At 40.4% G+C, this 27,107-nt stretch overlaps 2 long non-coding RNA genes across 4 annotated transcripts in view; one reads left to right on the top strand and one right to left on the bottom strand.

The window, feature by feature from the left end:
• The first annotated feature begins 1,778 nt into the window (after window positions 1–1,778).
• The window catches only part of LOC113603736 (uncharacterized), a 35,454-nt gene continuing 10,125 nt past the window's right edge, over window positions 1,779–27,107 (top strand). Inside the window, exons 1-2 of one of the 2 annotated variants that reach the window (XR_008300016.1) lie at window positions 1,779–1,970; window positions 6,863–6,942. This is a non-coding gene — a long non-coding RNA (uncharacterized LOC113603736). The remainder of the gene's footprint in view (window positions 1,971–6,862; window positions 6,943–27,107) is intronic. The other variant, XR_008300015.1, reaches the window with a different exon arrangement.
• LOC113603735 (uncharacterized) overlaps window positions 6,282–27,107 on the bottom strand; it is a 59,369-nt gene continuing 38,543 nt past the window's right edge. Inside the window, exons 3-4 of one of the 2 annotated variants that reach the window (XR_008300018.1) lie at window positions 21,783–21,883; window positions 6,282–8,952 (exon numbers count right to left, since the gene is read on the bottom strand). This is a non-coding gene — a long non-coding RNA (uncharacterized LOC113603735). Of the gene's footprint in view, window positions 8,953–9,878; window positions 11,689–21,782; window positions 21,884–27,107 lie in introns of those variants that run through there. The other variant, XR_008300017.1, reaches the window with a different exon arrangement.

The raw sequence follows: 27,107 nt of genomic DNA, 5'->3' as shown, positions 1-27,107 counted from the left end.
GGTATTGGAAGATCTGTTAATCTGAGAGGAAAATTATTTGGCTGGGCCATAAAATAGTATGCTTATCTGTCAGTGTGGTCATGTTTTTATTGAGGAAATAGATTATCCAGAAATGTGTACTGTCTATAGTTCTATCAGATCAAAGAGTTGTTTCTAACTCACATAACTTCTTTCTTGTCAAATATGCAGCCCCAGCAGTCTTCTTCAAAAAGATGGCTCAAGTCCTGAAGCTCAGGTTCTTCATTCATTCATTTATTCATCAGACAATGACTGAAAACCAGTGATGTGTGAAGACATATTAAAATTTGATTATATAAACAGAAAATCAAATAAATGAGCTGGCTGAGGATATAGGCACAAAAGCAGATAATTATTAGTTTGAACTATATGAAATTGCCATTTTTATGTCAAAAATGATTAATATTGGCAATTTCATATGGTACAACCATTTTAATGCAATTTGTTAAACTCAGTTACAGAAATATGTATAGGGTTTTCATTGTTTGTTTGTGTTTCACATTAGAAAAGGATACTGGAGCTGGAGATTATGGATTGGAGAATGGGGACAAGCCTATCTGGGTAGGTTTGCTGGAGGACACATGGTTACAATAGAAGAAGATGTGAATTCTTCTCTATTCTTCTCCTGAGAGAACCTTCTGGAGCAGCATGCCTTTAGAAAATTATCCTGAAGTGGCCTTAGTTATTTAATCAGGAAAGTTGTTCAAAAAGAGAACATTAGGACAAAAGTGCTGATGTCCTAGGGTACTGATACAGAAGCCATCACATATCTAATTGACCTTTTGGTTTCTTGCTCTTACTGACCTGGAGTGTTCCACACCCTTTATTCACTTACCTCCCACCTTAATTCCTGGAGATGGTTCACTGATCAGCAATCTCTGCAATAAGTGGTAAAGACCTTAAGTACCTTATGATTCACAGTCATATGTGAGGAGCTTTTGGAAATAGTCCTTACACCTACTGTCTGGATTCTAAGCCCTGATTTTTTTTTTAAATTAATGTTTATTTATTTATTTTGAGAGAGAGAGAGAGAGAGAGAGAGAGAGAGAGAAAGCATGTGGGTGAGCAGGGGAGGGGCAGGGAGAGAGGGAGAAAGGGAGAGAGAGAATCCCAAGCAGACTCTGATAGCACACAGCCTGATGTGGGGGTTCGAGTTCTCAAACCTTGAGATGATGACCTGAGCTGAAATCAAGAGTCAGAGGCTTAACTGACTAAGCCACCGGGTGCCCCAAACCCTGATTTGTTGATTCAAGGTTGATGACTCCAAGCCTATAAATGCTGACTTTGGCTGGGTTTAATATTGGCCTCACCCTTGCAAAATCTTTTGGTTTTCATTTCCTGACTTTCAAAACCTCCGCTCTTAATTCAACTGGTGCTTGCCATATATTAAGCAGGTCTCATTCTCTGGTTCTGCTTTCTATTCTGAGCAAGCAGTCCCAAGTTCTGAGAAAAGCCATTTTGAAGATCTAACACAAGAGCACAGGGGACAAGAGCATATTGAGTTAGACTCCAGTAAACTTGCAGCGATTCAGGGTTCTCTTAAAAGTTCATTGAAAGTGTGTTACCACATCACTGTCTGGGAAGCTCTTGATGGTTCAGGCTGCCAATGGTTTCACTTTACACTCTGTGGCTTACCACACAGACATTTATGGAGGAGAAGAACACGCTTTCAGCCTAATAATTCATTAGAACTGGAAAACGTGTGGCTCATGAAGATAAAAGGTTGTATACATACACATGTTTCTGGATATGCATTGCCATGAATGATGAGAAAGAAAACATGACAAGAGGAATTATATCCTTCACGAACACTCTAGAATGCTCTCTGCATCACAGAGAGTTTGGGCTTATTGGACTTAATGCCTCTTAAGGTTCATCCAATTCTATGATCCCGTGACTTGCAAAACACCCCAGATGTGAAATAGGATGCTTTGTTACCTAACGTCACTAAGGTAATATTACTGTATGTTCTATGAAGAATGTGCTGCATTCCTGGGGACATTTCAAATCATGTACTACCCCAAGCTTTTAATCATTCCAGGAAAGGCCTGTTGACCCATTGATAAGATCAGAGTGTGTGTAGAAGGTGGTTTAGAGCCTTAGACCGCCACGTCTAGATGATGACGTGCTTTGAGACACAGTTGGAGATGTCATTTGTGGCCATCCCACTTCTATTTTTTTCCTGCTATCAAGGAATAATCACTTTCTGCATGGGCAAACACAGTTTGATGCTTCATTCTTACCTTTTTAGTAAAGTCTACCAGGAACTTGTTTTCTATGATGACAAGATGCATCCCAAATTACTCTAAAGATGATATTGATTTTCTTACAAATAATAAGTCCAGCCTCAGGAGAACCATAAAACTTCAAGCTGTTGCTTCAGTGAGTGTTACCATGTAATGTCAGTAGCTCTGGTTTTTATTTAATTTTGTGATTAAAGTTTTTATTGATTTCCCTGCAGGGTAGAATATATCAATACCTTTGGTTTCAAAGGAGCATTCAGTAACAAGGAAACATAAAAGGACTCAAGTACAGAAAACTGTGCAATATTTTAAAATTTAAGAAACTGCCACTATGAATCCCCAAGGTATATCTTTGGAAATAACTTTGGATGGGGCCACTCAGCCTTGTATGTTAGCTAATCCCTCCAGTAGCAGCTGGTTCATAGGCCTATGAAGTTTAGTTGAGAAATGCTTAGCTAGCAGTATTAAGAGCTAATACTATTTTGCCAGAAGCGGATGCACCAGCAAGTGAATCACACTCCACGTTATCATAAATCATATGTGTTTCTTTCTCTTCACCAGAGAAGGAGTAGCCTAATATTGCCCAATCAATGGAGGCCTGTGGGAAGCCTTGTGTGCTTTTAAGAGATTGTTCTTTTCAGAGGTATTGCATCATTGAGAAACACCGTCAATGCTAAGACTGAATTTCTGACTCAGAATGGACGCCACAATGATTCTAGAGCATCTACAAAACTATACAGGAAATGTGTGGTTTCCTTTAGAGTTAGAAAGGGGGCGTGCCTGGGTGGTTCAGTTGGTTAAGCATCCAACTTCAGCTCAGGACATGCTCTCGCAGTTTGTGAGTTCGAACCCTGTGTTGGGCTCTGTGCTGACAGCTCAGAGCTTGCAGCCTGCTTCAGATTTTGGGTCTTCCTCTCTCTCTGCCCCTCCCTTGCTTGCACTCTCTGTCTCTCTCTCAAAAATAAACATTAGGGGCGCCTGGGTGGCTCAGTCGGTTAAGCGTCCGACTTCGGCTCAGGTCACGATCTTGCGGTCCGTGAGTTCGAGCCCCGCGTCGGGCTCTGGGCTGATGGCTCAGAGCCTGGAGCCTGTTTCCGATTCTGTGTCTCCTTCTCTCTCTGCCCCTCCCCCATTCATGCTTTGTCTCTCTCTGTCTCAAAAATAAATAAACGTTAAAAAAAATTAAAGAAAAACATTAAAACATTTTAAAAAATTTAAAGTTAGAAAGGGTCATGCTACTCTCAAAGTCACCCAATTTTGTGTGTTATCCTCTTCTCCCCTTCATACTCAGGAACCCCACAGGTTGTCTTCCTTTTTGTGGGATGGACATGGGGGACATTCCCTTATGTCTGAACTACTTACTATCACACAGACGGACTGGTTATATATCCTTAACACTTACAGTTAAAATTAGGGTTTCACAAGTGACATTTTACCTGATCCTTCTGATGGCTCCAATGGGGCAGGATTTTCCCATCCTCATTCCACTTACAAGGAAACTAAAGATTCCAAGGGATGCTAAAGGTGTGTTTCATGACTGTAGGTAGCAGATGACAGAGCTAAAGATTAAACCTAGGTCTCTTGTCTACTGACACTTCCACCCACCCTACCGCACTGAAGTCACATGAATCAACTAGCCTTCTTAACTTATTGGCCTTGGCAGATTCATTTGGCTGTTTGTTTGTCTTTCTGTCTGAGTTGACTGCTTGTTCTGGTGTGGGAGAACCGTGAGGGTCTGGTCACCCACCAGTCTGCCTTGCACACTAGTCCACATGTAGCCTTCTTTCTAGTAACTGGGTGTGGGGGGTGGTCTATTTCTTAGAGCAGAGCATCTTCTAGCAGAGAAGCAGGGCATCCTTCAGTGCTGGAGAAATTGAAATGAGGACAAAAACACCAGCCAGGCAGATTTTGCATTCTCACCGGTCGTTTGTCTGCAATCAGAAAGACACAGCAGTTTTGACTCCCTTCTCCTTCCTCCTTAAAAATGCATTCCCTTTGGTTGAAATCCCAACCTGTTTTTAAAAGAATAAGGCAGAATGATCTATGTAGCACACAATCCCAAAAAATATAATTGAGTGTACTGCAGCTGGGGAGAGAGTTAGATGGCTGTTCATCAATAAAAACAATATTAAAAAGGAGGCCCTGTCCTCTGGCTTCACCATAGTCACCTCATCTTTGCTGTTCATCCTGCTTCATCAAAGAGAAAAAAAAACACCTCAGTTTAAGTCAAAGAATAAGGAAGAAATTCATGCTGGATTCTCACTACTAGAAAGTAAATCCATATTCACATTTGATCTTTCATTTGTTCATTTGAACATGCATGCAACCAGGAGAAGGTCCATGGTGAGGAGCTTCATGGAGTCAACTCCAAGAACACAGCTCACCACATCCAGCCCCCTCATGCATGGGAAGGCATTACCTGATGGTCCTAAGAGACAGGCCAAAAGATAAACAGAAGAGAGGTGACAAAACATGTTTTCCCACTATGTCGGACTGAAGAATCTATATTAATGACTTTTTGGATTAAGATATTGCTGATACTAAAGTGAAATGTTCAATGGTAGGGCTATTCCCTAAGGCCACTCTTGCGCATCAACTCTGAATGAATGCTTGTTGAGTTCACTATTCCTGCTTTTTTTTCCCACAAAGTCTCTGAGGAATTACACTTAAGGAAGGTGAAGGTGAAATGGTCTGAAGGTTTTGCCTTCCCTCAGGGGTCCTTAACTATCTGGAGGGAGGGGAATGTGGGAAGGGAGATGCCAAAAAGGAGCAAGGGAAGGGGGAGAGGGACACTATGGAAAGGATTTACAATTTATCTCCCACAAAACGTTAGGTGGGTAAACTCGGATTTCCCTAACTGGGCCTCGCTGGTCCTGTTTCTTGTCGCTGTTGTGAAAATCAGCACTGCGAGAATCCTTAGGCTTTTTTTCGAAATACCCTAAGAATAGGCCAAAGAAAAGGGCAGAGAGTGGTGTTGCTGGGACAACGCCAAGACAAAGAAACTTTTAGATTTCTGGGGACAAGAGGCCATGTGAAAGGAATTTTCCCTTTCACACACACACACACACACACACACACACGTACACACACACACACACACACATTCACATACACTAAAATTCAACAGAGGATGTATACGTGCATGTGGCTGGCAGAAGTTTGATTAATTAGCTAGCAGCATCAGCTTTAAATTAAAATAATTCAAAATGTAGAAGGAGAAAACATGGAATGGGATGCAATCTTTTTTTTTTTTTTTAATGGGCCACAATCTTAAAATGAGCACATGAACAATAAATGGGGAATTAGAGACAGAGCCATTTCGAAAAGTGAATCCAGACCATCTGGAGCTGAGGACTAGAAGAGTCAACGAAGCTGCAAGCATATGGGACGCTGTTTCCTCTTGTGGATGGGGGCATGAAGGGTGTGGTGGGAGGCAGGAGCAAGGGGTGGAAGCCAACCCATCAACAGGTCTGGCAGCAGGGCCAGATGGCCTCCTACCCGAGGGCTTGGTTCCCGTGACAGTGCGTGGGGTGGGAGGGGAGCCCACGGTCTCCCTGAAGACAATAAGGAGAAACAGACCCTGGGGCTGCTGGCTCCCCAGCCCGCTTCTGGCCTGCAGATCAGATGCCAAGGCTCCCTGGACAGGAAATGAGTGAGACTCCACGGAGATCGGTTCAGGGACTCAGAGGAAACCATTGACCCTGGCAACAATAGGAAGAAGGGAGAGCAGGGGGGTGTAGAGGAAGAAGTTTGTTTGCTTAATGTTGATCTATTAAAGGTCAGTGATAAATGTTTGCAAAAGTCTTCGGGCTGCGCACATCGAACTTCAGAGGCCTGGGGAGACTGAGTTCCCGGTGCACGGCCCGGGGGATCTGGGATTGTTTAGAGCTGAAAGAACGACCATGATCCCTGCCACTCAAGGGTACCCTTGCCTCCCCACTCGCCTTGGCAGCCTCCCCCCCAAGTAAGACCAAATGCTTGGCATTGTTTTGTAAGTCAGATCCAATTTATTATTTCTTTTTTTTTTTCCAACGTTTATTTATTTTTGGGACAGAGAGAGACAGAGCATGAACGGGGGAGGGGCAGAGAGAGAGGGAGACACAGAATCGGAAACAGGCTCCAGGCTCTGAGCCATCAGCCCAGAGCCCGACGCGGGGCTCGAACTCACGGACCGCGAGATCGTGACCTGGCTGAAGTCGGACGCTTAACCGACTGCGCCACCCAGGCGCCCCTCCAATTTATTATTTCTTAACTCAGTCCAGACAGCAAGAACTTGAGGCCCCATGCTTCATAAAACGCATCAAATGATGCCTTGGACAAGTTACCTCAGTGCCGTCATCTGTAAATTGGATACAACTAGTTTGTGGAGTATTTTAAAAACCTAGCCTTTTACCCAACACTTAATAACTTCTGAAAAAGTGGTAGCCATTCTATATTAGGAGTATTGTTATTTATCCAGTCATTTCCATTTGTCATAGTCACAAATAATACTTTAATAAGTATCTTTATATTGAAATCTTCACCTGAATGTTTTGATTATTGCTCTGGTGTAAGTTTCTGAAAGCGGGTAAACTGAATAAAAAAAAATAAACTCTTTGCAGGTGTTGGATAACATTGCCAGATGATTTCCTATCATGACTGTGCCCACATCTTTCTCCACCTTCCTTGCGTGGGAACACAGGTAGAATAGCCTTGATGATCCTGGGTTGAGCCACTGAAAGCCATTCCATTGGCATATATTTATTGTGTGCTGTTCTGGGCACTTGAGATATAGTCACAAACAACAACAAAAAGAATTTCCTGTCCTCCAGACACTCAGATCTTGTGGGAAGACAGGGAAAGTAAATAAATATAGAGTAGACTGTTATGCAGGGATGGATACGTTCTATGAAGAAAGTAAAGCAGGGTAGGGAGCTGGTGGGGTGATGCTGTTTCAGTGGAGGTGCTATCTAAATAGTTTAGGTAGACAACATCTAAGTCCAGAACAGAGAGAAATGAAGCCTTGTGAGGATCCAAGGAAATAGCATTCCAGACGGCCGGGAGAGCAGGTACAAGGGCCAGGAGGTTGGTGTTGCTCCACAGTTTCAAGGGCTGGTGGAAAAGCTGTAAATAGAGCAGCAAGAAGGGGAAAGAGATGAGTAGGTGCTTGGAGTGGCCACCAGTCAGCAGGAGGTGATGGAGGGTTGTTCTTAGTGGGAAACCAAGGGTAGGAAGTCCAGAGAAGCTACTCCATGCTTCTCAAGATTTATCAGAATCACTCAGGCTGCTGTATGCATCTCAGATGAGACAGTAGGGTGGCAAGTATGGGAGCAAAACCAGTTAGAAGGCCATGTACTAGTTGCTAATTTGATAGACAAGAAACATATTTCTCCTTTTAATCTGTGTTCTTGATTACCTGTGAGGCTGCCTTTTCCATGTACTTATTAAGCATTTGCATGAATTCTTCTTTGAACAGTGAACTGAATTTAGCCTTTCCCCAGGACCACCCCTGCTCTGCCTTCAGTGGGATGGAGACCTTTCAGCTCCTACCCTAGAGAGGGACTTAAAAGGCAGTGCCTAGAAAGTTCCAGCCAGTTTCTAGTCTATGTGGTCTCCATCTTGGGGGCATTTGGGGGAGTTCTGTGGCTCTGTTTCTGGCTTTTCTCACCAATTTTTAACAGCCTGTTTAAAATATGTGCTTTATTAAGCTGTGATTGTGCAAATTGGGGGATGGGGTGGCTTTGGATGTATTAAAGCTGAAAATTCAGGCTGGATAAATATTACATTGGATTTACTCTTTTATTATGCTTTGAATCATTCTGTGAATGTTTTTTCAAGAAGTGCTGGCATCTCAGGAATGGAGAATCATTCAGCATCATGCTCTTTAAATGCAAAAAAAAAAACACTAGATAAATGGAATCTTTAAAATAACTAAAGGAAAGTGTGCATTTGTTATGCAACATCACACAATTGTTCCATTGGCACACCTTCCTAATGGCTTCTTTATGCAAACGTTATCGCCTTGTGCCATTTTCTACTTCTGCTGTTTCCGGTACATTTATTTCAATGAAGACTGCTAAAAACCTTGAAAGGAATTGGGGAGCCTGGCCCTTTGCTTCATGCGTCAGGATGTGCATTTACAGGACGAACTCGCCTCAACTACCCCGGATGAAATCGGAAAGGGGCAGTCTCCTTGCTTAAAGTTTGGAATCTATGCCTGCAGAAATGCCGAGCACATGCAATCGATTTCGATCTTTCAAATATTTACAAAGATCATTAATTAAATGCACAGAACCAGCGCTTACATTGAATCTGGACTTGGGAGGAGCTTAACTTCAGGTCTTTATAGATTCAGTAAATTTGTAGGGAGTAAGAATGTTGTACTGGCGGAAGACGAACACCTTTCCCAATCTGGACTCTTGTTTTCTGTTTCCTTTGTGATGTAGAGCTTCACTAAGGCACACGGACTTGATTAGAGGTGGCTTTCCGGGATGCCTCATCTTTTTACACATTTTGTTTGGAGTTCACTCAGAACTGCCTAATAAAGCCCTGCATATTACAGACCTTTTGCTTTTATTCACGTGTTTCACTCTCTTCACTGATGTCTGATGCAGGCAAAGCTGATAGCATTTGAGAGGTTGACTGTGGTACTTGGCAGTTCTAACATGTCCTTTGTTCCCAATCTACATTAAGATACAGCCACTGGGAACACCTGGAGAGAAAAGGCCACTGTACCTGAACGTGCTCTGGGTCTGAGTCTCTGCTATGAAACCCAAACACATAGAAAGTCAACCCATTATCACTGATGCACAGGACCTAATTGCTTTAGTGCAGAGGTTCTAAAACTTTTTTTCATTCTTGACACCATTTGTTTTGTCTGAGCAACATATTCCCATTAATAGCGTCCTGCGCTTCTGAGAGGCAGTGTAACAGAGCGGTGAGGAGGCAGGTTCCTGTCAGCCATAGATGAAAATGCAGGGAACTATTCAGACCATTCGAACCCTACTCATATGCTCACTGTCCTATAAACAGTATTCGTGCAAATCACTAAGAAATATTATATATCTTTATATTATATATTCTTAGGATAAATTATATACCCTTATATATTTATATTATTATAAAATTTCAAATTTATTTATATTTTATCTATCATTTAAAAATTTTAGAATATAAAGGAAATAGTAGCCAATTTGGAAAAGTTAATTAAAGTTTATTAATTGCATATGCTTCTTTGTCACAGTTGTCTTTATTAGGTTGCTTAGATAAGGTAACCTTTGTCAGTGAATGAAAACCCTCTAACTTTCCCTATACAAGGTGAATCTTCTCACATTCTAAAATTCTTGTATAATGCAAATTGTTTCCATTAATTACATCTTTAATGGAGGTACACCCTCTTAAGCAATAAATTGATTTTCAAAGTGGAATGATAAACAGATTTTATTTCTGAATTCAGTAAGAGAATTTTCTGGCTTGATGTCAGTGGATTTTCATTTCTAGTGAGGCCCTTATGCTTAGAATAATGGTTTTGAGCAAGCATGGAAGGAGTTTATAAGAATGCTCCCTGCTGGTAATGAATGTTGTAACTTTTAAATTTAGAAAGGCACAGATAGTATCATTCTAAACCAGGAACTGGCAAACTATGCCCCCAGGCCAAATTTGGCCCACCACCTGTTTTTGTAAATAAAGTTTTATTGGCGCACAGCCACGCCCTTTCATTTACATAACCCTATGGCCTGTAAAAGCGAAAATATTTGCCAGCTAGTCCCTTAGGGAAAACATTTGCTGACACCCAAACTAAATGATACTGGGTAAAATAGGACCAACATTAACCAAACAGATGAATAAACAAGTCACATTCATCTTGGGACTTGGAATGGAAAGTAGTTTAAAAAAATTCTGGTCTCCATAACATTCAGATCTTTACTCATCAACTGTTGGACACCCGTTCTCTCTCAAAATCACACAATTCATGGATTTCAAAATATGTGCCTCCCTTGGTCAGTCGTGAGTGCTCTGTCTCATTTCCCTTAAGATGTCATGGAGAGAGCTCTGCAGGCTATGGGTGTGCACTACCCACTAAACCCCAGTGTGTGGGGGTAGGGGCATTTCATCAGGTATGAAGACCAGGTACCTGGTTCCACCATAGGTTCTCTGACAAAGGTGGAAGCATGAAGTCTTTCTTACTTCTAAATTCAAATCTAAATTATCTTCCAATATGTTACCTTGTATGTTTTCTGGAAACTGTTACCTTCATCCATAAAACTGGTTCTATTTTGTGAAATTGGAAGAAACCTTTAAATTTAAAGTATTATTTAGCCAATAGAGCCAGGAGTTCAGTGTGCCAAGGGAATAATCTCTCTGGATTAAAATCAACCTTGATAGACAATGAGATAAGGTTGGCACTGTGAAAGGTAGTGGAGTTGGAACAAAAGCCAGGAGACAGGTTCTCTTCCGCGGGCTTCATCACTAGTTATCTGTGTGACTGGGGGCAGGTCACTTTGAATCTCCATTTGTTTATCTGTAATTATTTTTCATCTGGAATAGCAATGTCTGTTTTATCTACTTCAGTCTGATTGTTGTGAGGATAAAATGAGATAGCAATCGTAATTTTTTGTGTAATGACCTGAACGAGCCTGGGATTTAGTTCAGGAACTAACCATGTGTGGTTTGAGGAACCACACCAGGAAGGCTTCTTTGATGTTAATTTAGGCAGATTTAAGATATTGGACATTCTGGAACATTCAGAGTCTTATGTGGAAGAGGAATAATTTGGGATAGACTGTACAAAGAGCTGGGAAGTTAGCCAAGATGCAGGCTCGGTCCCCTAGGGAAGTCAGATGATCTCATGCCGACTGAACAGAGGCCTTTTCCAGTGGGTCAGTATTGAGGGGTCTGGAACAGAAAACACTCAGCTTTCTTGCAAGGGGACTCTAGTCAGCAGCAGGTGCTATGGAGTAGAGAGCTCTACCTTTTGAGAGAGGATGTGGGTAAGTATCAGACTAAAGTGAAGCAAAGAATTCTTAGACTCCAAAGACTGGGCAGAAAGAAGGACGATTCAGCATGGTGGGAAGTAGGGAAAGGGAAAATATGCAGTTTTTGAGTCACCTTGGTGTCTGGGACTGTATAACAACAAAACCAATTCCAAATCCCATCTTGTGGTGACCTGAGGCTGCGGACATATTCTTGCTTTGATTGAAGTGGCCAGAGTTGTCTTGTTTGAGAGGCCCAAGTAGAAAGCTCTTCACTCAAATACAGTTCCCTCACTGACTGACCTTCAGGTGGATATTTCCAATTTTTCTTTTTTTATCAGGAACATTTGAATGTTTCTGAAAGCTTCTCAATAAAAGATAAATCATCTGGGAGATAGCACACTAAACCATTAATAACCTTTCTTCCTTTAATGTGAATTTACTTCATTGGGTTATCTGCTTCCACCATGACAGCCCTGAGGAAATGAAACAGAGAATAGAGAATTTATAAAACACTAATCACAAACTTCACCTATCTGCATTCTCTGACTAGTCCTTGAGAGAAAGTCTGCCAGGAAAAGATGTGTGGGTTGTGTACTACCACAATAGTAGAGAGTAATGCTTCCTACAGACCACAGCACAGAGAAAGGTGCTTCCCCGAGTGGTGGATAATTGCAACTGCCCTGCCTGGAGGAGACATCCTATTGTTCTATGCCATGAGGCATCCTAAATTCTTGAAAATATGAACAAAGCACAGGCCCAATAGTTCAGGTCCACTGGTTTCCAGACTGCAAGGTCAGAAGAATGTGGAGGAATTCTGCTTCTTACAGAGTTGGGGTCCCTTTGCAGTGGGCTGGAAGGTATGAAAGGGGTACTCTCTCCTCTGCAGCTTGGAGTTCAAGAGGAAAAGAGGCCCAAGCTGACAGAAGGTCAGAGCAGTCAAGAAGCAGCCAACCACCTTCAAAGACTGTCTTATTTTCAATGAAAGTTTCCAAGTGATAATAACATCTCTCAGTATTGAGACTTTGAGAATGAATTTGCAGCTCCCCAGTGATAGATAAAACACCATCAGAAAGTGTGACAGTCCCCTGCACATCCAGCTCAGTCAGAAGGAAATGGATCACACTCAAGGAAAAGAAAAATCGCAAAGCAGGCATCCCAGAACGTATTGCAATCATAACCCAGGAAACCCTCAACCAAATTTTTCTTATCTGCAAACAATGTGCTTGGCTAATTTTCTGCTGACAGTTTGCCTGTACTAAATGGGCTTCATTAACTCAATTGGAAAAAAATGATTTTGCAATTTGCATAGGGTTTAAGAGTATAATTAATACAATTCATAAAAGGCCAGTGCCACTTTGCAGACATTAGTCCCATAGGGGATTATGAAGTAGTTTTCTTTGAAGAGAGTTCTTATGTCTGCAATTCCAATAGCCAATACTGCCCTGCCTTCTTGGTGAGCCATTCTCATCTGTATGCTCAATAAAACTACACTTGCATTGGCTTTGTCTTCCAGGTTTCTGCCCACCAGTCAGTTCCCTCTCCCTAGTCATCCTGTCTTCCGGGGCAGATGTTGTCATTTGGAGGAAAATAAAAGAATGCTTTCAGGTTAGGGCTCAGGGATGGAGTCAGGAAGATGTGATGTCACCATGCACCTCCCTTTTCATCCAGTTTTCTTGTTGCGTATCCATGTTCTAAGAGGTTAGTTGAGTGCTGAAGGCCTGTGTTTTTATCTCTTACAGGGAACAGTTAACAAGCCTGACCTTTTAAAAATTTAGGTCCAAACAAGGACTACCTGGAATTTAAGGAGGGGAGGAGCAGTTAGATGGAAAATTCAGGCTTTGAGAATGAAGGGAGAGATGTGGCCCCACAGTGGTTATCTATAAGTAAGGAGAGGGGTATTTTGTAGTGAAGGAGGGCATTATTGGTGAAAGGCAAACATAAATCTGTCTCTCTATTTTTTTCAGTATGTTGACAATACTCTGTCAAAAATCTCTTTCCTGTCCCTTAAATTTAAGGCAGATGCCATCATTTCCATATATTTTCAGATATTAAGAACCCATTCAGCTGCTCATCACTAGCCATTAGGGAGCCAAAATCACAATGAGATACAACTTTACACCCATTGTTATAGAAAAAAAAAACTGTTCTGACACTTTTTAATATGGGGAGGAAGAATTTATTGTAAGTGTCAAGACTATTGCAACAGGGGAGAGAGATCTGCTCCATTCCAAACACAGAAAGACAGCTGGGGACATATAGCTATCAAACAGAGTTGTTGGGGGATGATCAATGGATGGGAAATTACTAGGGAGGGGACAACAAAGACAGGGGATTTTGCTACAACTGGACTAGGCAATTCAGGCCAAATAGCCCCTAAGGATGAGGCCCAGTTAAAAAGAAGGCTCAGAGGAGTGGAGTCTGACTGAAATTAGGTCAAGGAGACAGTCTTTGTCACCATTAGGATGACTATTATCCAAAAATGGAAGACAATAGGTGTTGGAGAAGAGGATGAAGAACGCAGAATGTGCATTTAGTAATGTAAAATGGTGCACCCACTGTGGGAAACTGCTTGGCAGTTCCTGAAAAAGTTAAGTGTAGAATTATTAGAGTCAGCAATTCTACTCTTAGTTAGGCATTACCCAGAATATTTGAAATCAGGGCCTCAAACACATACTTGTAAAACAGGAGTAACAGCAGCCACAGCAGCATTATTTATCAAAAGGTGAAAATAACCCAAATGTCCACCAAAAGATGAATGGATAAACAAAATGTAGCATATGCATATATTCAGCTTTGAAAAAGAATCAAGTTCTGGTACACGTTCCAAAGTGGATGAGCCTTGAAAACATGCCAACTGAAATAAGCCAAACACAAAAACACAAATATTGTATGATTTCACTCATATCAAGGACCTAGAACAGGCAGATTCATAGGGACAGAAAGTAGAACAGAGGTTACCAGGCCATGGTGCAGGGTGGGCAGGGGGAGGAGAGGAAGAAACAGAGAGTACTTTTTTAATGGGTGCAGAGTTTCAGTTTGGGATATGGAAAATGCTTTGGTGATGGCCGCACAACACTGTGAATGTACTTAATGCCACTGAACTGTGTACACTTTGATTCAAATGATAAATTTTATATTATGTACAGTTTATTACAATTAAAAGTATATAATAATAAAAGCCTATTCAACTTAATGAGCCAAACTCAAACTCAGTTTAAATCTCGGGCCCCCCATCCCTAGGTTGGATTTGGCAGGAGGCCAGGGGCACGTGGAGTGAGGAAGAACTTCATCTGTTCTTTCCTTGCTCCTCCCATCCTACCCTCTTGAAAAGTTGAAGGTGGAGGGGAAAAGGGCTATCAATATAGGCATAGAGTGCCATGTTTTAAAACTGTTAGCACAGTAGTGATGGGGACATGTCTGGATTCTCTCTGGTTCATTGGCTTCCACTTCTGCTGAAATGGAGGTCTCCCCTGTAGGAACTCAGTTTTATTCTCTGTGCTGAAGATCCCAGTTAAGAGGGATGGCTGTCTCTCTCTTCACTTTGCCTCCTCACCAGCACACTCACCAGTTCTTACTTCCAGCCTAGTCTTCTCTTATTGCCATGGTACTTCCTGTGGAGCTTGAGAACCATTAAGGTTTTCTTTTTTCAAAGGCCTTGGAGAGCGGAAAGCCCATTGACCTGTATTTCCTTCTTAAATCCTTTTCTCAATGTTTCCCAACAAGCCTACTTACTGCCTCTGGAAATCTCCAGATGTTCTGGAGATCTCTGTCTGTTCACCTGCATGTCTAAATGCCTGAGGACCCATGTCAAGCTTTCTCAAGAAATCCCCTAACTCCTCTCCAGTCCCTTGGCAGAAGCAGAGTGGGTTTGAAGTTTAATAGATCAGCAAGCATCCAGTAAAGAAAGAAGATGCCTGTCTCTCTCTCTTGAAGGCAATCTCAATCTCTAAAAAGTCACAAATATGGTTGGATTTTTTAAGACTATGGAGCACTTAATCTTTTTTGACACATACTGGGGGGTTTTATCCTCTAATTCCTATGTAACAGAGAAAAAAAAATCCCACTTAGAAGTCTGCTACATGAAGACTCCATTTGATTGCAACTCCCAAAGGTGTTCTGTGTGAAAACAAGAGAGAAATGACCATTAATTGCCAAGAAAAATGTCTTTTTGGCAAAGTCTGTAGTCTGTAGAGGGGACAAAAACATCGTGTGCATTCTAAGTATCTTGGAGAAATTCCTCTTTATTATGCAAGCATGTTTTCATTCCAAACTCACAGTAACCATATGAGTCAGTATTGTTCCATTTAATACGAGAGGAAACTGAGACTTACATAAATGTACTGAAGATCCAGTTCTGGATGATTTTTTAGACAGCTTCCTTAATGGCTATGTGATGCTGTAGCTTATGTTGCTAAAATACACTGGGTCTACAGGATGCAACTAAAGGTGTCTGAACTCTCTACAGAAGGACCTTGGGGAGTACTGACCTATGCCCCAAATCAGGAGCATGCATTCCTCAGGGCCTGAAAGTGTCAGGGAGGCTTCTTAAAGATGTCACAGAGTCAGGATCTCTGCAACTAGTGATCTCCATTAATAAAGAGACAAGAAAGTGTTTGTTTAGTTGAGCTGTGATAAGGAGGAAAAGAGTCTTGGAATAAACACTTGAACCTAAGGCTGAAATTATTATTTTTTCTAAAGACTGCCCACAGAGACTGAAGAGAATTTGAATTTTCTCTGCTGGTGAGGATTGGGAAATGAGGTGAAGTACCTGGAAAATTTTGAGGGGATATTTCAGATACCTTGAGTGAGGCCAGCAATGGCAAACATGGTAGTAACTCTATGGAGTCCTTCCTCCCAAGGCCAAGGAAGAAGGAGGAAGCCACTATTGGTCCCAGTGGAGAAGCACACATGACCGCTTTGGCATCTCAGATGACCTGTGCTCTTTTGCATGATGGTCTTTAGAGGGATGCAGACTCCTTTGGGGAGGTTCTTCAGGAGAAGCAGCAAGTTGGGCTAGGCCAAGTCAAGCCCATGAGAAATAAAAACCCTTCCAAGGGATCATCTGCTGGATCAGAATTTCCTGAACTAGAAAGGAAATTTCCTTTGCCTTCTGCCCTGGGAAGAATTTGTTGGGAAAGCAGATACTTGGAGTGTCTTGAGAGTAGGGATGGGGCTGACCATGTGGAGAATCAGTTTTAGGGGGTCTGCTAAAGTTAAATATTTAGTGTCCTTGACCTTCTAAAGAGATTTGAGCCGTTCTTTTCAAATGAGGATCAGAGGCAAACAAGGCTGACAAGTCATATAAAGTGGCAACTAATTTAAGAAACAATAATTACAAGGCACAATGACAGGTCCATCAGAGTAGTACTGAAGTGGTAGGTTGAAAATGTCTCCTGCCCAATATATCCACAAAATTCCCTGGAACTGGTGAGTGTTATCTTATTTGGAAAAGGCTATCTTTGCAGATGTGATTCAGTTAAGGATCTTGAGATGAGGAGATAATCATGGCTTATGTAGATGGGGCCTAAATGCCATGAAAAGTATTCTTATAAGAGAGAAGAAGACAGACACACAGACGGGAAGGCAATGTGAAGATGGAGCACAGAGATGCAGTCACAAACAGAACAATGCCACTGGAGACATGAAGCTAGACGAGACAAGGAACAGATTCTCCCCCAGAGCCTCTGGAGGGAGCATAGCTGTGCTAACACTTCAATTTCAGACTTTTGGCCTCCAGAACTGTAACAGAATAAACTTCAGTTGTCTTAAGCCATTAGTTTGTGGTAATTTGTTACAGCAGCCACACAGGAGACCAACATGGCAGGGCAGCTGGAGTGTGTGGTCAGGGCACCTGACCAAATCCAAGTGGATGAGGGTCAGGGAAAGCTTCCAGACGTTTTGAGAGTATTTAAGAGAAAGGAAGGAAAAGAAATCATCTATGCAGGAGTAAAAGTAGGTGTGAAAACCTGGAGTCAAGAGAGAGTATAGTGTGGTCTCCAAAGTGGGGAGAGGGTGGCAGAAGATCACACCATCAGACAGAGGTGTCATGTGGACGAGAATGCAGACTTTGAGGGCAGGGAGTGGAAGAAGTGTGCATAAGCAGGCAGTATGCTGATTAGGCAGAAGTTACATGAGGCTCTCTCTGGAAGCCTCAATTAGAGCAAGTGAAAGAGAAACGTTCAATCTGGTAAGATGATTAGGCTGGAAAACTGGCAGGATTTGGACGGGGAAAAGTTAGAAAAAAGAAAGTGTGAACACTGGTGTCCATTTTCTGGATTCAGAACCAAATTGGTGATGACATTCATGACCAAGATAAGGAAAAAAGGAGAATAATGTTTCCAGTAGAATGGGCATTTCAGAACAAAATTATTGGCCCAGGAAAGGCTTATTTCATGGATAGGCAGTTGAGGCAAAACATCTTTCATGACCTCCAGAATCTCCTTCTTTGGCCCTGACATTTCCAGTAATTTCCATATTATTTGTTAGTTGGAATCACAACACCAAAATTCATGTTAAAATATAAACACAACTTTGGAAGGAGGCTTGATCTGCCATGACCAGCCTTAAATGCTTCAGTCTGAAATAGATTATCAGCTTGGCCCTGCAGCAAGGGGAGCCCTTGAGAGTGTAAGGAAGACAGTTACTATTTCTGGAGGGAGGACTATATTTCCACACTGGCCGTTACCAGTGAAGACAGGTGAGAACATATTGGGAGGTTGAAGTAGATATCATGAAGGCATGATTAGGGAAGCCCTGAAAAGAAGTGGGGGGTAGGGGGAGGATGAGCTTGAAGGAACACATCGCATTAAAAGTTAAAGCTGCTTTCCTTTTCTACTCTGAGCATTTGCAAATGGATGGGGTCCTGAGCTGGGGATTATCAGTACAGGGATTAGAACAATGGCCACATCCAAAGTCTAAAGTCTTCTCTGGCAAATTGCCCTAACCTGTGATAAGAGGCAAGATAGGTAACAATGCATGGAGAGTGGGCTTTACCTATGAAGGGTATGAGAATATGCCACCCCAAAATCTGCTACATTGGAATAAGGATTGTGTTGAGTCAAAGGCAATTAAAAAAACAGCAAACTCAGAAAGAGCTCCCTGCCCTCTGCCATCTGCCTTCCCAAAAGTGGGACATAAATATCCCTTTGTGAAGGCTTTCTCCCTCTCCTCTCCCATACCAGAGGAGAAAAAAAAGCAACCATTTTCACTAGAGATGTAAAGTTAGCACTGAGATGGGTCTACACAAACAAACCCTACAAAAATAATCGTTATCTTATGTTAGTTTCCCTATATGTTTATCTTCCCACAATTTATTGCTCCCAGAAGCCCAAACCCCTTTTCCTTTCTCTTGGCACTTCTCCAAACATTTGTCACCCTTTGTTAAAATGGTATATAAGCCCCTAGGTAAACCACCACTTTGGTTCTTCCCCCCCACTTTTTTTATGAAGGCTTCCATGCATATAAAATTAAAATATTACCGTCAAATAAGATTTGTATGCCTTTTCTCCTGTGAATCTGTCTTTTGTCAGTTTAATTTGCAAGCCCCAGGCACAAATATAAGATAGAGGAGAAGTTTTTTTTTTTTTTTCATACACCGATAAGATCTACACATTGTTGTTCAATGCTATAGGGCTTTTCAACAGGGAAAATATTTCTCCTATTTCCTTAATAGTTCTACATGTATTCTTATTTTTTTAAAGGCTCCTCTTTTTTATTTCAAATTTAATAACAGCTATGAGTTGAAAGAAAAATAAAAGTAACCCTTATTATAATAATCTATTACCAGTATTATGATTTATCATAAAATTATAAAGTGCCTGGAGCTTGAAGGAAACACAGACTTCAACCTGATTGTATTTTTGCTGCTGGGTGTTTATTAATTTATTGTACAACTAAATCATGATTATTTAGTCATCTTCCTTTCCCTAACATTTTTCTAACACCTTCTAGAACTTTCCTAGAACAAATCATTGTGCTCAAATTCTCCCGGCGCTTCTGGTTTCGTGACTCACATTCTTAAAATCTCACCTCTGATTTTAGCCACCTCTGGGAAGACAGTTCATTCTGGGCTCTCACTCACTTCCCACCTTGAACCTATGACTTGGTATAGGCTTCCTTCTTCATCTCTGTCCCCTGGGATCCGCCATACCTACTGGGGATTGCCCAGTGCACATGTGCAAGCTGGAGTTAACATCCCTGGGGGACACTATCAACCAAAGGAGATTGGGCACTGATGGATGAATGCTCCCATCACTTAACCCTTGGGTGGACAATTCTCAGCAACACACTATTATTGGCTTTTTCTACTTCCCTGTTTTGTTCTCCCTGCACTTTTCTACTATTCCCTGGGATGATACCCCAGATAAACTATCTGTACAAAGACCTTGTCTCAGGCTCCGATCTTAGGGAATGCCAAGCTAAATTATGCGAAAGTGTACAAGACTCACATTCAGCAAACCTAGGTTCTAGTGGCTCTCTGGCCACCATTAGAAACAAATCAGTTATTGGGGTGCTTGGGTGGCTCAGTTGGTTAAGTGTCCAATTTCAGCTCAGGTCATGATCTCACAGCTCATGGGTTCAAGCCCCACATTGGGCTCTCTCTTTAATGCAAAACCTGTGTTGGATCCTCTGTCTGCTCTCTCTCCCCTCCCCTGCTCTCTTTCTCTCTAAAAAATAAACATTAAAAAAAAAGAAAAAGATAGCTTATTTACACTGACCTCTTGTTTCCACTTATATAAAATGAAGGACTAATCCCTTTGGTTCTCATTCTTTCTTGTATTCACTCATTCTCTCATTTTTTACTCACTCTTTTTTTTTTGTTTACTTATTTCCATTCTTCATTCATTTAGCCATTATACTTTCTGTCATTCACTCATTTTTTACTTATTCATCCACCCATCCATTCTTTCATTCATTTACTTCTATTCTTCTTCTGTATTTTCTTTATTCATTCACTCACATATCCACTGATTTTAAACCAGTCACTAATTCTTTTACTTATATTCTCATTTTTCATCCATCCATTGACTTTTTACCCATTCATTCATTTTTTTTTCATTCTTTGGTCTATAATTTGTCAGACAGTTTTTCTTGTACTCTTCCTTCCCTTCCTCCTTTTCTTCCTTCTGTATCTCTTTCTTTCTTTCTTTCTCTCCTTTCTCCCTTCAACTGGTTGCTGAGAGTCTGAGTACCAGCCAGCATTCTACCATTATTTGGAATAACACTGCTTCATGAGTAATCACTTCTGTGAATCAGACACACACTACAAGGGATAGGTGAGGGTAAGAACAGGGTGGTCCCCAAACACTATACATGAGGAAAATGTAGGTTCCAAATTCCAGGTACCTGTTTAATCATTTTTGTTGTTGCTGTTATTTATGAAGACTACAAGAAGTCTTATTTTAGCCACTAGGGGAAAGAAACTATTTCTGATATTCCTAACCATATAAAAAGTTACTCAACAGCTTTGTGGGAGATTATACTCATATCATCTAAGTGTTTATAAGTTAAAAAACCAGAGGAGTACTCAACTGAAAATGCAAAACAGAATGTAATTGGACACATGCTTTCTCTCAGGAAAAAGTCTCATTATCAAAACTACCTATTTATTAGCCTTCATAGAAAAATGTATGAATCCTTAAATATTTTATGGGCATATATCTATAATTAAAGATATGTTGACATATATAATATGGTGCTAAAACAATTTTTCAAAGCTGAGTATTATAATCAAGAGGGTCATATCATAAAGGTTATTCACTATTGAATTGATAAATGAGCAACTGCAAATATAAAATAATGTGCCAGCATATACTCTCCATGTTGTATTTGCACTCCCACAGACCTAATCCACAAATTTTAAAGAATGAGGTACAGTGTGTGTGTCTGTATGTGTGTGATTTTCTAAGTTTTTAAAATTAAATTGCAAAAATCTTATTTATTGTCATATTTTTAAAGTTTATTTCTTTATTTTAGAGAGAGAGAGATAGAGGGAGAGTGTGCTTGAATGTGAGCAGGGGAGGGGCAGAGAGAGAGAGAGAAAGGGAGAGAGAGAATTCCAAGCAAGCTCCAGGCTCAGTATGGAGTCCGACACAGGGCTCAATCCCATAACCCTGGGATCTTGACCTGAGGCAAAATCCAGAGTCAGTCACCCAACCAACTGGGCCACCCATGTACCCCTTTACTGTCATATTTTGTAATGTAGTCCTATACAGAAAATTGCATGAAACAGAAATGTACATTTATTCAATTATTATAAAATCAACACCCTTATAATTATTACCCAGTTCAAAAGAGACCATTGTCAACACCTCTAAACCTTCTGGTTCTCCTTCTCAGTCACAGGTTCCTTCTGCTTTGAGCTGACTTTTGTGGTAATTAGCCCCTTGCCTTTCTTTATGCTGTTTGACTGTTTTTAAATTTGCTATAAATGGAGTCATACAATATTTATTACTTTCTGTCTGGTTCTTACAATCAACATTATGTTTGTGAGATTTACCTGACTTTTATGTGTACTCGTACATTGTTCATTTCAATTGTGGCATAATATTCTATTGAATGAACTTACCACAATTTATTCATCCATTCTTCTGTCCATAGACATTTGAGTTTTTTTTCAGTAGCTGGTTATTATAAGGGTGTTCTTGTGAATGTTCCCATATATGTAATCTGGAGGACAAACACACAGAGTTCTCTAGGACATTCTTTAAGGCAGAAATGCCTGGTTATAGGGTATAAATATCATCCACTGTAGTAAAAAGCACCAAACTTTTTTCCAAAGTAGTTTGACACCCCCACCAACAGTATATGACAGTTCTCAATTGCTTCACATTCTTGTCAACATTTGCTATTGTCAATCTTTTTAATTTTAGCAATTTGGGGGCAGGGGTGGTACTTCACTGTAGTTTTAATTTGCATTTTCCTGGTGATAATGACATTGAGTGCCTTGTATGATTTTATTCACCATTTGGATAACCTTTCTTATCAAGTACCGTTCAAGGTCTTGGCTACTAGACTTTTTGTCTTTTTGATTTTGGTTTGAATTTTTAAAAGGGATATATTCTGAATATATAACATATATTTTTCTGTGCCTCTGTGTTTCTTTTATGACAGTATCAAAAAGAAAAATTCTCTAACAGAAAATGTACAGTACCTCTTTATAGAAGACCATGACACACAATTGAAAAGAATTAGAGAAAACCTAAATACGTAGACATAGAATATTCATGTCTTAGAAGAATGGTATTGCAAAGACTTAAATTCTTTCCTGAATTGTTCCATAGATCTAAGGCAGTTCCAGTTAGAATATCAATATTTTCCCTTTTTTGTGGAATTTGGCAAACTTATTATAAAATTGATATGGAAAAGCAAAAAGCAAACATAAACAGCCATGATGTTTCCAAAGAAGAAGAAAGAGGAGGAAAAAGACTTTCTCTATCAAGTATTGAGGCTCTGCTGTGGGAATCCACAGCAGATAAAGCAGTATGGTATGGGTTAAGGATAAGCAGATAAATCAAATCAGTGGAACAGAATATAAAATCCAGAGACAGACCCACATATGAATGGAGACTTATGTATAGCAAAGGTGACGCTGCAGAGTCATGGAAAAAGGACTAAACAGTGCTGGCACAAATGATTATTCATCCATATTGGAAAAGTCAGTTCCAGGTTGATTCATGACCTAAATGACAAAGTCAAAGAGTAGAGCTTTTAGACCTTAAGAATGGAAATATTTTTCAAACAGATAGAAAAGCTCTAACTAAAAAGAAAACAGGTTAGCAAATTATTCATCAAAGGGCATCTCTAAGAGTATAAAAAGCAAGTCACAAAGTAGAAAATACAACTATTTTTTTTAATTAAAAAATGTTTATGTTTATTCATTTTTTAAAGACAGAGAGAGACAGAGCACAAGCAGAGGTGGGGTGGAGAGAAAGGGGGACACAGAATCTGAAGCAGGCTCCAGGCTCTGAGCTGTCAGCACAGAGCCCGATGCAGTGTTCACAAACCACGAGATCATGACCTGAGATGAAGTCGGATGCTCAACCAACTGAGCCACCCAGGTGCCCCACAACTATTTTGATTGTGAGTCTTTCTAAAAACCATGATACTTTTTGTTTTCTTTTTGTTTTTTTAAAGAAAATGCCTGAATGAAATATTTTAGTCCTGTATGAAAGTAAGACTCATTGGATAATTCATTTAATACTTCTCAGACGCAGAAAAGTACCTATAAGTGGTTTTTTGGAAGTGCTTTCCTCCTTGGAAGATTCCAGAAGCCACAAGTCATATCTCAATCCATATTTCCTTCCTTTCTTGAATGTATCTTTTTCATCCTTTCCTACAGAGAAGAACTGGTGTAGGATTTTCAAGTCATTTGGCAGACATGAACCTCCTTAGGGAGGCACTGACATGCACACAGCCTTTGGATTTTAACAAAGAATCTGCCAGATTTGTGTTGCTTTCCCTTCTCATCAGGGTTGCAAGGTCTGAGGTAGGTTAGGCAGAAGAGGGGAAATTTACTGACTATTCCTTTGATGATATGATTTTTATGAAATCTCGTACACCTGATAGCTCATAAGATCCCTGTGTTAAGATTGTTGATTGGGTAAGACACCTTCACTGTAATTTTGTTTTTATAAAATAAGACTGCAAAGCCACCATCTTTTCCTTCTGCACATCTGCACATGATAAATTATTTCTATTCCCTTTAATCCATTTTTTATTATTCTTCAAAAATATCTCATGCTTTTTGTCCCTGGTGTTGTTGGAAATAAATCCCTGCCAAGACTCAGCTCTATTGTCAGGAGGCCAGCATCAAGCAGGATGACCGTTTCCTCAAGTTAATGAATTAGTAAATTAGCAAGTGGTGAGTTGAAATTAGATAATTGCCTTAACTTGAAATCTATGTATTCATGAAGCCCATTAACTGAAAAAAAATATTTATTGTCACTGACATCTTCACGCACTCGGTATTTCTGGGCTTCAGTGCTGACCTATTAAGGGGAAACAGGGGAGGGGTTTGAGTGTCTGGTTTTCTGTGTGTGCCAACCATGAGGATATCAGCAACAGGCCCATTTAGGGCTTCAGATAACCTTCCACCTGGAGTAATATATTTTTATTTCACTTCCACGCTGGTGGTTATTATAGTAGAAACTGCAGCAATTCCCTACTCTCCTGTAGCCAGCTTTTTACTCTCAAGTACCCTGAGGAATTAAATGGATGTTTGTAATTTTTCCCCATTATGGGGAAAGTTCTAAATTGTATTGCAAATAAATAATAATATTGAATGCTGATAAAAAAATCCTTCTCTATGCACTCTCCAAGCCTTAATTAATTAAGCCTCACAAACACCCTGTCACCTTGGTAAATGCATCACCCTATTTTAGAATGTCAAGCCTGGTAACCAGTAATTATTAAAAAGTTGAGGAAAGAGCATTTAGATGGAAGTACATTAACAATGTGGTGTATTTTCAAAATGGTCAGAGGAGTGAGAATGTTCAGCTTTGTGTTGTGAAGGATTGCATGGTGACTTTCTGGGAGAACTGAAGTCTTCTCTGAAAACTGTTGCTGATGTGATGGAAGACACCTGAGAGGGCAGAGTGGTTGACAGGTTTCTGCATGCCGTGACATGGGAAGTACAGTCAGGCACCCAAATTTCCAGTGAGGTGAACTACAGGGGCTCCCACAGACAGGAACACCATTTTTAATTTTTTTAATGTTTATTTATTTTTGAGAAAGAGAGAGAGAGAGAGAAAGAGAGCAAGCTGGGGAGGGGCAGACAGAGTGGGAGACACAGAATCTGAAGCAGACTCCAGGCTCTGAGCTGTCAGCACAGAGCCCAACGTGGAGCTCGAACTCATGAACTGTGAGATCATGACCTAAGCCGAAGTTGGATGCTCAACTGACTGAGCCACCCAGGCCCCCCCCATGGCACACCATTTTCTGTAGAGAATGGGTCTGTCCTTGTCTAGAACAACATTCTTTGGACATCTCAAACTATAGTGAATGAATAAACCTCCTGGAAAATTTCCCATAAATCCAGATTCTAGGGCCCCACTTCCAGAGAGTCTATTGGGGGCAGTATATGCTTGAACTTAGAATTTTGTCTTTTTTTTTTTTTTTAAATCAACACCCAGGTGACTGTAGTACAAATGATTCCAGAGATGTTGCCAGTACTAAGCAAATTCCATTATCGCTTGGGAAGTTTTGAGACAGGTATCTCTAGTTTTCCACCTTTCCGATAAAGAGTTTCCATCCTGTGGTGTATCTGATTTTGATCAGCACTGCCCACCAGTAGGCCTGCCCAACTGAATTAACTACAAAACATTCTCTCAGGTCACCTCAGCAAATTGATCTTCTAGATGAAGTTGTTTAGTACTTTTGGAAGTCTGCGATACATAACAATTTCAGTTCAGCTGAAATGCTATCAGGTTATCCTTTGTCTTCAATTCACCAAGCATAAAGTTTTAGCCTTCAGACCTGATCAAAAGTCAGCTGGTCATTTAGTGACTGTCATAGGCCTGGTACATTCTGAGACCTAATCCAGATACCATGCTCAGAGTTCACAGTGTAGCTGGTAACACAGAAATTGCATATTTGAAAATGGCAAAGGGGACATTTAAAAGATGTAAATGCAAAAAAGTACATACCTCATGGTCTGGAGACATTGGTCTGAAACACTTTTTCTGACTCTTCCCTAGCAGAGACTCACATAGGGAGCCATAGTGAAACAAAATGGCAGTTCAAATCTGAGTTACCATCCATGGCACTCCAATGAAATGCACGATTGTGGCATAGACTCAGACTAAATGTTTCAAGTGCGTTTGGATAGAAAAACACCCAGAATGATGCTAATATGTAGTTGTATCATTAAATGTGTGTGTCTATATTCTGGGTATAGGGATTTCCAGTACTCTTTCTGTGCATAATATGTACACAGAGCTTTGCTTGACTCACGCTTGATCTGACTTTGTTGTTGCTTTTTTTTTCTGTAAATTGGGACTGAGTTATAAAGCTTGCCTGTTTTGTCAGTTTGGGTAGCATTATTAGTCTTAAAATGAGACCAGTGAGTAAAAAAATAGATTAATGAATATGTATATATACATAGTATGTACATTCTCACAGAGATCTATGAGATTTATATAATTCTGTTTATTCTTTTGTGTACATTTACTGACCTCCTATATCTCGAGATTCAATAAATATTTTCTATATGACCTCTTATGGGGCAATCAACCCCTAATTTTTAAAAACTTCATGTTGGTTTGGTTAAAAAAAAACAAAAACAAAAACAAAAAAACAAACACCTCTATTTTGCCAAACAAAATTGTTAGGTCAATTGTTTTGAAACTATAGTTTTTTTATTTCAGCAATTTCTCAAAGTGTTCCAATCAGTAAACTGTAGAACCACTTTAATAATCTCAGAATAATCTTCTCTCTCACATCCTCCATATTTCTTTATAAATCTATATTAATTTTTAAAAAATCTTTAAGAAGATAGACTTGATTTATGTCATGAGTAAAGGAATCTCTAGATATTGCAACAGAAAGGAACTACCACTGAACAAGGATTACCTCCTTCCACATACGCCCACCTCCCAATATTATCACCCAATGGGTTTTCTTGTCCCCCACTTTTCCAGTCTTCCACCACCCAATCTGGACCCATTTACTTGGCTGAACAGATGTTTACCTTTCCACAAGCATGCCAGGCTGTTCCCTTCACCTAAAATGACTTTCTCCTTATTCATCCCCCATGTCTACTCATCATTCAAATTCAGGCAGAAGCCATGAACTTGATGAAGCATTTCTGGAAACTTTCTTGACCTTCCCACTGTCTTTTGTCTCTTAGGTCTCACTGTGCTATCCCAGAACCTATAAGATTTTTGCAGAGATG

The sequence above is a fragment of the Acinonyx jubatus genome, chromosome B4 (genome assembly GCF_027475565.1).
Source record: "Acinonyx jubatus isolate Ajub_Pintada_27869175 chromosome B4, VMU_Ajub_asm_v1.0, whole genome shotgun sequence".
In the NCBI taxonomy this organism is placed as follows: domain Eukaryota; kingdom Metazoa; phylum Chordata; class Mammalia; order Carnivora; family Felidae; genus Acinonyx; species Acinonyx jubatus.
The sequence above is the reverse complement of the archived record's forward strand: the minus strand, read 5'-3'. Positions and strand labels throughout refer to the sequence as shown.